The 10,319-nt window shown below is 27.7% G+C and overlaps 1 long non-coding RNA gene across 2 annotated transcripts; it reads left to right on the top strand.

The window, feature by feature from the left end:
• Positions 1-3,944: 3,944 nt before the first annotated feature.
• On the top strand, positions 3,945-9,774 carry LOC136084920 (uncharacterized). Of its 2 annotated transcripts, none has more exons than XR_010640947.1 (3): positions 3,945-4,026; positions 6,636-9,164; positions 9,234-9,456. It is a non-coding gene; the product is annotated as an uncharacterized LOC136084920 (long non-coding RNA). The 2 variants fall into 2 exon arrangements; XR_010640946.1 differs by lacking the exon at positions 3,945-4,026 and adding an exon at positions 9,592-9,774 and having other exon boundaries at positions 6,254-9,164; positions 9,234-9,302.
• The last annotated feature ends 545 nt before the right edge of the window (positions 9,775-10,319 follow it).

Raw genomic sequence — 10,319 nt, 5'->3', positions numbered from 1 at the left:
AACTAGCTCATCTATGTAAAGAACTGGCCAAAAAAAGTATGATCAAGCTCAACAGAAGAAAACTAGAGAACTGAAAAAAGCTAGAATGGAAGAAATCTTCTCGGAGCATCCTGAAGTCAAAGAAAAACTAAAAATCAGAATGACACCTGGTCGACTATTATCAGAAGTAGATCAACCTCTTCTTTTGAAGGCCATTATGGGTATTGCTCTCCATGGTTCGTCCGCTGATGAAAGAGGTCGGTCAGAGGTTCTTCGGGTAATGATAGCTTAGATATGTTTGCTAATATTGTATTTGTTAGAATTTTACTCTTAATTAGTACTTGCACTATTGTAAATATCCTTGAAATGTTAACAACTAATTCAAGATATGATTTGAATACCAACCAAACGAGAGACAAAGCAGTTGATGTCTCAGAAGGAGCAAAAGAATTGTTTCTATCATCCGTCTTTATGCTCATTGCATCAAACATTGAAAGTCCTATAGTTTAAAACCATAATTAAATCAAATGCAACAAAGTGCATTAAAAGCTTATAACAGAAATAGCAAAAAAACAACTCATTTCTGTATGTGCGACGTGGAATAAGTGGATTCATCAAAAGACTAGCTCGATTGCGTTTCTTGCAATGAGTGAACACGTGAAATCTGCTTTTGCATCGACATATGCCCAGAATGTGTTTAATTTAACAAAATATAATAAAGCTTTAACTCTTTTTACAGTGGCAAAATCGCCCTATCACAGGTGAAATTGCTGCATAAAAATGTATAATACAAATTGTAGTTCATGGGCATTATTAACAAAATATAATAAAGCTTGCATGGCGCTGAATTTTTTATCAAAACGAGCAATTACAACTAAATTACCAATTACAACATTAAAACTAAAAAATGTCACAATATTACATTAAAAAATATTGTAATGTAATATATTAATAATAAATTGTAATATAAAAATTGTATTAACAATCACAAAAACAAGCTACAATTTAATTACTTTTAATTTTTACAATAAAATTTATTTATATTAAGTTTTCTTCTTTACATTAAGTTTTCTCTACTAAAGTTTGAAGTTTCTCTACTAAAGTTTGAAGTTGTCTTTAAAAGTTCTATCTATTTGGTTTTAAATACAGTTAGCTTTGGAAATTCTAAGGTTGCTGATTAAACTATTTTAAAAAATTATTATTTTATACGTCATGATTACTTTTCCAGTTATTTTATGCAACATGAATATTTTCAGCTCGCTAATTTGCTTTTTATCACTGTGTTGCTTAAATGCTTAGATCACCGAGGTCATATTATAAAAATCTGGAAAATTGTTTGGGTAAACATCCTGAAAAAATCTGGAATATATTTTACCTTATTTTCTTCTTAATTTTGCTTTTAGATGGGTTGTTTCAGTTTTTTTTTCCAAATTTTTTCAAATTTTTGTATAGTGATGTGTGAAAGAGCTTTAAAAACAAACATATTACAAAAATATACATTTAAACTTTTATGTATGGAAAATGTTTTGAATATCCAGAAAAACTAAAAGTTAAAAAAATATCCGGAACTCGGGAAATATCCGGAAAAAGATAATCCCTGCTTAAATGCCCCGACAGTTTTTCGACAAATAATTGTTAAATGATTTCAGAACTCCTTTTAAATACAGCATATTTAAAATGCTTTTATAAAAAATTTTTATCATTTGTTTGCCTTATAGCATTTTGTGTTTTAAAGCAACATATTGAATTTACGTTTAACCAAAAATTGTCTCAAAAATATTATTTTTATTTAACACCATTTTCAAGCCTAATATCAAAAAATAAGCTGTCCAATAAGTACTTTGTGGTGAAATTTATATTTAAAAAAATAAATAAAAAATAACAACTTTTACATATAGTATATCGACTTGATATTATATTTTATTATATATAGTCCATCTAAATCACCTGCTCTTTTAACCACTTTCCAAACCCCCTGATCTTTAACATGCTACAAATATGTTATGATTGAAACAAGTGTGCTTGAGAATAAAAAATATAAAACTTTCAAAGAATAGTTTTTTGCCTGAATATAATAAAATAAAAAGGACAATTCAATTAAAATTATCTGTTCCCACAAATAACAAGAACACTTCAGACTTAGGCATATTGGTTAATTATAATAAGACTGTTAAAACTGAAATTATTTTCTTACAAAAGGTCAACAACGGCAATAAAAACACTAGAAACAATGTGCCAAAAAATGATCTAAAAATAAGCTCTTATGTTCCACTTACCAACGTAATTGTTACTAAATATCAGCTAGCATCCTTTTTTAAGTGTGACGTTTGTTTGAACCGCATGCAGCGTGAAAAATTAAAATAATAAAAATGTAATGTAATGTAAATTAATTATTAAGCAGTCTTACCATTAACTATTAATTTTAAGGTTCCAGATAAATGTTTTTATTTTCCTTTAATAGATGAAAAAAAGTTGTTTAGAGGATTTTTCTTAGCTTAATTATTTTAAAAATAGTTTAATCTGTGTTTGGTTTTGGTTTTTGGTTCCTTTTCAATTATCATGATTAGTTTCATGACAGATAACATATCTAGTCCATTAATTGTTTTAATATGCTTTTATGTACACCTGAAAATGAGATTTTTCTTATTGAAGTTACAAGATATTTTTAGAAAGCGGCATATCAAAGATAACAAAAACTTGCATGAAACGTTGCATTAAGCAAAAACTTGCATCAAATGTAGACTCATTAAGAGTTTTATAGTTTAAAAAGGTTTTAAAAATGTTACGCAAAAAAAACACTGAGTGAAATCGGTGATTTTTGTTTCTGAATAGTAATAAGAACCTCGTAGAAAACTCGTAGATTGTTAGTGTGAAAGAAATTTGCCCCCATCCTAAAAATGTAATCATTAATGAATTTTTAAAACTCCAAGAGGAAGATATATTTAGTCTAAGAACCAGAACAATTTTCTTCCTTAAACATTAGTCTTGATTCCGATGACCCTTTGAAGAAAATTCTTAGAAAAAGGTACGAGGTTTCTACATGTTTGGATGATATATAGGTAATGCCTATCTACCTTGCTCAAAAACAGCTTCCCAAAAATTTCACTAAATTTATCAATAACTCAGTGGACAAATAACTACACATGTAAAAAAAATGAATGTACAGTCGAATTTAAAATAACTCAACAACAACATAAAGATATTGCATTTAGATAGCATCAAAATTCAGGAAGATCTTCGTTTGCTGCAAGTAAAATACGACAAGCTTTGTAAAGGCGAGTTTCCACTCATCCGTTTTTCAACGGGAAAGGGAAAGGAAAGGAAAAATTAATCACGTGAGCATGCGCAATAAAAGTTTTTATTTGTCAAAAGGAAAACTGCGCATGCTTACGTGATTATTTTTCCGTTCCTTTTCCCGTTCCCGTAGAAAAACGGATGAGTGGAAACTAACCTTGAATCAAACTCAGAAAGAAAAAAAAATCAACAACAGCTGTTTCTAACCAGCGTCACTAAATCATCGGTTCTTCAAACACCTATAGAAAATTCTATTGTTTCAACTTCAACAAACTACTGCACAACTCAAAATTATACACAAAGTGAAAGTATTCCACACTTCACCATAGAGGATCTCAGCGAAAAATTTAAAACACGTGAAACTTACGCACAAGTTAAAATACAATCCAAACTGGCACCCCAGTGAAAAATAAAACCGCGTCCCACATGGGTTACGCGTGGGTTCCGTGTGGGATTGATGGGATTTACGTGGGACGGATTTTCCCATGTGGTATCCGTATGGAAATGTGTCACCTTAAACCCATGTGGGTAATCCCATATGGGTTACATGTGGGAACCATATGGTATTTACACACATGGGAAATCCAACGTGGGTTTCCTGTGGGATTTGCATGGGAATTAATTTGAAAGCCGGAAACTAAAAAAAACTTTTTAAAAATAAACTAAAAAAATTTTTTAAATCGACATAGCATTGCGTTACGTTTATATTGTGTGAAAATATTTTATATTACATAGAGAATGGCAAGCAAGTATGTAAGTACCACGAATAATGTTTATGTTTCTTTATAGAAATAAGATTAAGATTTGTGCAAATAGACGTATTATTAGGATGATATAATAGTTATTTGAATATAGATCTTGAGTAAATTATTTGCAAACAATTAACTGATGCAAGTTGCAATGTTGTCAAAAACCAATCTTGCATGCATAAAGAAATGCACAAAGAAATGCAGGTTTGAAAGTCAAAGAATTCCCAAATATCTTTATTAAAAAAAGAAAAAAATAGGATGGAGATGGGTTTCTGTAACTTTTTTTATGCTCCAAAACTTTTAACTTTAAATATAATAAGGTCCTTAAGACTTAAGGGACTTACGAGGTACATTGAGGAACAAAAACAGGATATTTACAGAAACTTTTCAATTTTTAATCTGGAGTACCACAGTGTAATTGGGAATAAAGTCTCTGGGTCCAGTTTTCAAAGTAATTTGATCTAAAGTAATGTTTAAATAAAATAATATGCTTTAAAATGCATAGAGTTATACATATAACTCCTGATAGTTAACTATATGTATAACTAGTTATACATATAAATTGTTATAAAAACTTATTTTTTAAGGTTATGCTTGAACAAATTAGTACCAATTAATTCAAATTCAAGATTTAGTTCAAGTTCAAGTTAAAGTTCTTATTTATTCATTGGTTTTGTTAATTTTATATTTATTTGTTCAAATTTATGAGTTAGTACTAATTATTACTACAGTGAGAATATTAATCATTGTTGAACGTGATTTTATTAGTAACTTAATTTTACTTTCAACATATTTTGACAACACCCTTTACATTTTAAATGATGACAGCTTTACTTTTCTATTGATGTTAAATTTATTACGTTTCAATAACTCAGATTGAATTTTAACTGAATTATTGTAAGCTTTGTAAGGGTTTGTAGTATATCAAATGGTGTTGTAAATAAAGTAAAAAGAAAATATATATATATATATATATATATTTATATATACATACATATATATATATATATATACATATATATATATATATATATATATATATATATATATATATATATATATATATATATATATATATATATATATATATATATATATATATATATATATATAATATTAAAACAATCAAATCGATACAAGATTTCACTTTAAAACGAATAACATTAACATTGTGATGATAATAGCATTAGGAAACTAGTATTTATGTATTATTATTATACTATAAATAAATTGTTTTTTAATTCATTTTATAAAATAGAGACTGATAACTGATAATTAATGGAAATAAATACAAATTATAAAAATCATGTAAACTTCATTTATTATTTCCAAATACTATATTAATGTTAGTCTACAAAGTTAAAATCAATTTAGAGCATTGTTATTAGTTCTTTTGCGATTCGCACTTCCACTTCTGTCTCTCAAATTTATAAAATAGGTGGTCAAAGCTTGCTTAATAGGTAGGTTCTCAGCATAACAATGTCTTTTTCTTACACTTTATAAAGAGAAAAATGGCAAATTAATTACTTATTTTACCTAAATTATAAGGTCATCTATGCATAATGATGTCAGATAATGACCCGGTTTATTGAACACCTTCACCCTTTATTAAACTCAGTCAATTTTTTGCCATCTCCCATTGAAAATGATGTCAGTTTTTGTTATCATATTATGATGGTGTATCTGAATTGTTAATATAATATAAAAAATGCATATACCATCAATTTTTTTCTGGTTCAATTATACATTTATTCTCAACAGTACTAAAAGTAAAAAAACAAAAACAAATTGTTCTTTCAGATAAGTAAGCTAATTTCTGAATTTAAATTGTTTTTCCTATGATCCTCTACAGTTTTAAGCAACAAAAGCAAGAGGTTTTTAGACCACATTGTTAGTGTAAATACCTCTAAAACCTGCTCATAGCAAGCATAGATTGTTTTACTTTTTTTTAAAATAAAATATTTTACTTTTTTTTTTAATTCAATTTTTTAATTGACATTATTTTGGTCTCAACATCCCCTCCCCATTGTCAATTATTGTTAAACTCACACTGCCCCTCTATCTACTGGCATCATTTATGGATGATCCCATAGCCTAAATACTATATATATATATATATATATATATATATATATATATTTTTATATATATATATTTTTATATATATATATATATATATATATATATATATATATATTTATATATATATATATATATATATATATATATATATATATAGTATTTAGACAGAAACCTCCCTATTTCCCCCCTATTTTATAATTTTTTTTTATTAAAGAAAATTTGACTTTCAAACCAGCATTTTTTTGTGGGACACTGCAGTGTCCCATGCATGCATGCTTAGTTTTTGACAACATTTGAACTTGCATCAGTCAATTGTTTGCAGATAATATACTCAAGAACTATATTCAAATATCATATGAACATGTTAGAGAATGTTCATATGATATTTGAATATCACAAATTTAATAATATTGTTGTGACATGTTATATAAATAATACCATAATAGATTATGATATGAAAATAAGATAAGATATAAAGGCAATCATCAAAGAATAAATTTACTTATAGAAATTTAGATGTTTGTTTATTAGTTTCAGAATATTATATTATGTGTGACCGCGGTCTATAATAACAGGCCTTGACATTGCACAACAAAGTTGTTAAACTGAAGGCCAATTCCTAATACTGTGTTAACATTTTCATCTTATAACATTAGACGAAAGTTTGTGTTCACGCTTTTTTAATAAATCTTTAAAATTTGATTGGTTTATAAAGTAGATAGCGCAACTTCAAGACAATTACGTTGTTAGGTTCAAGGCGTTAGCATTGTAAGGTAATAATATTGTCAAACTAACGGTAAGTTTTTTTAATAATTAAAATGCCTTAAAAATGCCTTTAAAATGCTGTGTATCTCTTTGCAAGTCGAACTATCTCAACTACAACAAAAATATCAATTTATACAACTACAACTACAATATCAATTACAACTACAACAAAAATATCAATACTCAACTACAATAAAAGTATCAATTTATAAATTCCCAAAGAATCTAGAGGAGAGAAAAAGATGTAGTGAAGCTATCCCAAGAACTGGTTTTATTGTTACAGACTATACAGCAGTATGTCAACTGCATTGGCCAAATGAAGCACCTTTTGAAAGCAAATATGGGAAGCAACGACCTTTAAACCCACCATCTGTTTTTAAAAATATTACGCCTAGTTGTTTAGCCACACCAGCAAGTAAAGTTAGAAAAACTGTAACTTCAAGCGGTTTTCGAAGAATTTTACCAGATAAGTTAATTGATTTTCTAAAAGAGGATGAACTTATATTTGACGATATTCAATCTTTGTTAAGTGATAATAACAATGTTATTGTTTTCCAGCTTAATAAAAAAAATTTGCACATACAATCAAAAATGTACAAACTTGGTGTTCCATTATTTATTTTAGTAATTTTCAATGATTATTCATTTGTAGCTAACCATAATGGCACAACTTGTAATATTTCATCTTTAGCTTTAAACAAATTAAAGTTAATAAAAACAAAATCACTTTTATTTGAAGCAGTTAGATTTTTAAAAAATAAAGAAAGTTCGCTTTAGTCAAATATTCTATTCGAACACCTTAATGCTATGAGAAAAGTTAGTGTTGGTAAAGTTTTATATACTTCAGATATTATATGTAGAGCATATGAGTATTTTGCTATGCGACGAAGTTTAGATGATTGTTTGTATAAGGACTTTAACATGATTGACTTCAAAAATAAGCTCAATGGAGGACCTAAGTTTCATAAATAGTATTTTTATGAATTTAAATCCATTGAAAATAACTTTCATACTACTAATTGATAAGGTCTATGTCAAAGCTTCATTACTTTACCAAAGAGGTGCTTTGTTTGGTCAAGCAGTAAACTACCCTGAAAAGTTAGCTAAAACAATTTTACCATTTATGATTAAATGTCTTTTTGGAGGTCCAGAATTTATATGTAGAGCTCAACCTGTTGCAAATCTTTCCTCTGAATTTCAGTTTGCTCTATGTCAACAAATTGTTGATACGATAAATAATATTGAAAATAGTAAGACACTGGTAATAATTATTGATGGTAACCGTGTAAATCAAAGATTTTTTGGAATGTTTAAAACAGTTGATAGTAAACCATGGTTAACAACATCAGGTATATATTTATTGTATGATTATGTGCATCTCTTAAAATCTATACAAAACAATTGGTTGACAAAAAAGACTGGCGAACTTCAATTTTTGAACAATAAAGAACTGGCTTTGGCTAAGTGGAGTGATTTAGAAACTTTATATAAAACTGAGTGTAATAGTCTTTTTAAACTCTCTAAACTTACAGCTAAATCAGTTTATCCAAAACCAATAGAGAGAAAATCTGTAAAGTTTTGTTTGTCTGTTTTTTGTGAAGAAACAGTAGCTGCATTAAGAACGCATCCAGAGATTGAAAATATAGCATTTGAAGGTACTGCTGTATTTATTGAAAAAATAATTTTTTTTCAAATGTTGTTAATGTCAAAGCACCTGGTGCTGGCATTCGGTTTAGAAATGAATTATGCGGAGATATCCACTCAGTTGGTGATCAACAGTTACAACTGCTACGAGATATTGTTGAACTGTCAAATTTTATGAAACCTACAGGTAAGCGTGAAAAACAGCTTACGCTAGATACTAGCAATGCAATAGCGCATGTTGGTGATTTTTATTGTTACCATTTTTAGAAAAAAAAATTAAAAATACAGTTATCTTTCTAATATATATATATATACTTTGTTATGGTTCTGCCTGTTATTGATACTATTTAATATTACATAAATATTCTTAATGAAATTTGAAATACGAAATTATGATTATCTTTTAACAATTTATGGTTTCTTTTTATATTTCCGTCTTTACTAGAGATTATTATTAGAAACCATTACACCCTACCTAATATAAAAATATATCAATATAAGTAAAAGTAAAAGTTTAATCGGCCTTCAGTTTTTACAGCATTTTGCGCGATGTCAAGGCCTGTTATTATAGAAGGCCGTGTGTGTGACGAAAAAGTAAAGATACTTTTGCATCCAGTGGCTATTGCACCCAACGTCTACATCATTGTAAAAGTAGGTTTTTACATTTTTGTTTTTGTTTTTTTGTTTAACGACTTATCCTAATTGATCACTTTTTTTCAGGATTCTCCTCATGGGTTCAAGCTCATTACGCATAATATGTGTTCAATTACCCATAATACGTTAGTCATTGTAAGTAATAAATTAGGAAATAATTATTTGTGAAATATTGTAGTCATTAATGACTTCAACCTGGCTAATAATTAAAATTGCTCGACTAATAAGGTTCCTTATTAAAATTGCTCTCTTTCTCTCTCTCTCTCTCTCTCTCTCTCTCTCTCTCTCTCTCTCTCTATGTATATAAATATATAAATATATATATATATATATATGTATATATATATATATATATATATATATATATATATATATATATATATATATATTTATATATATTTGTATTTGTATTTTTTTTTTTTAGAAAATGCTTGAAGAAAGTTAGAAGATACTAAAAACCTTGGTATTATGCAAGCCGAAGCGATTTAATTAATTCAATCGACAAAAAACGGCGTGTAAATCGCAAAAGAAAAAATAATATTTTTAATATTCATTTTGGATGTATTGATTAATAGCATTTATTTTAAAATAAATTCATTTTGCAACACGTTTTTTAATTTTATAAAATTTCGTCATAATAGTTTAAGGTAAATCCCACATAGGTTATAGGTGGAAAACATCACATGTAAAAGATTAAAAATGCTGCACATTTTGAATACCAAATGGGATAAAGTAGCAAATACCAGATTAAGTTAAGCCTCTCTGAAAGCTTCGATGATTAATTTTAAATTACTATTTAAGTTATTTTTAAATTAAAAGATTTTTAAAAATCATAGAAGCATTCGGACTTTCATTTGTCTAGTATTGACTACTTTTATACGATTTGGATTAAAATCTGTGGCATTTAAGATCTATAACATGTAGTATTTTCCACCTATATCCCATGTAGGATTTACCACATAAAACCCATGTGGGATTTACCATATGAAACCCACATGGGACAAAATAATAATCCCCATATGGGTTACATATGGTAAAAACCCACGCGTATCCCATATGGGATTTACCATATGGAATCCATGTGGAATTTACCATATGAAACCCACATGGGACAAAATAATAATCCCCACATGGGTTACATATGGAAAAAAT

Source organism: Hydra vulgaris, chromosome 09, assembly GCF_038396675.1.
Source record: "Hydra vulgaris chromosome 09, alternate assembly HydraT2T_AEP".
In the NCBI taxonomy this organism is placed as follows: domain Eukaryota; kingdom Metazoa; phylum Cnidaria; class Hydrozoa; order Anthoathecata; family Hydridae; genus Hydra; species Hydra vulgaris.
The sequence above is the reverse complement of the archived record's forward strand: the minus strand, read 5'-3'. Positions and strand labels throughout refer to the sequence as shown.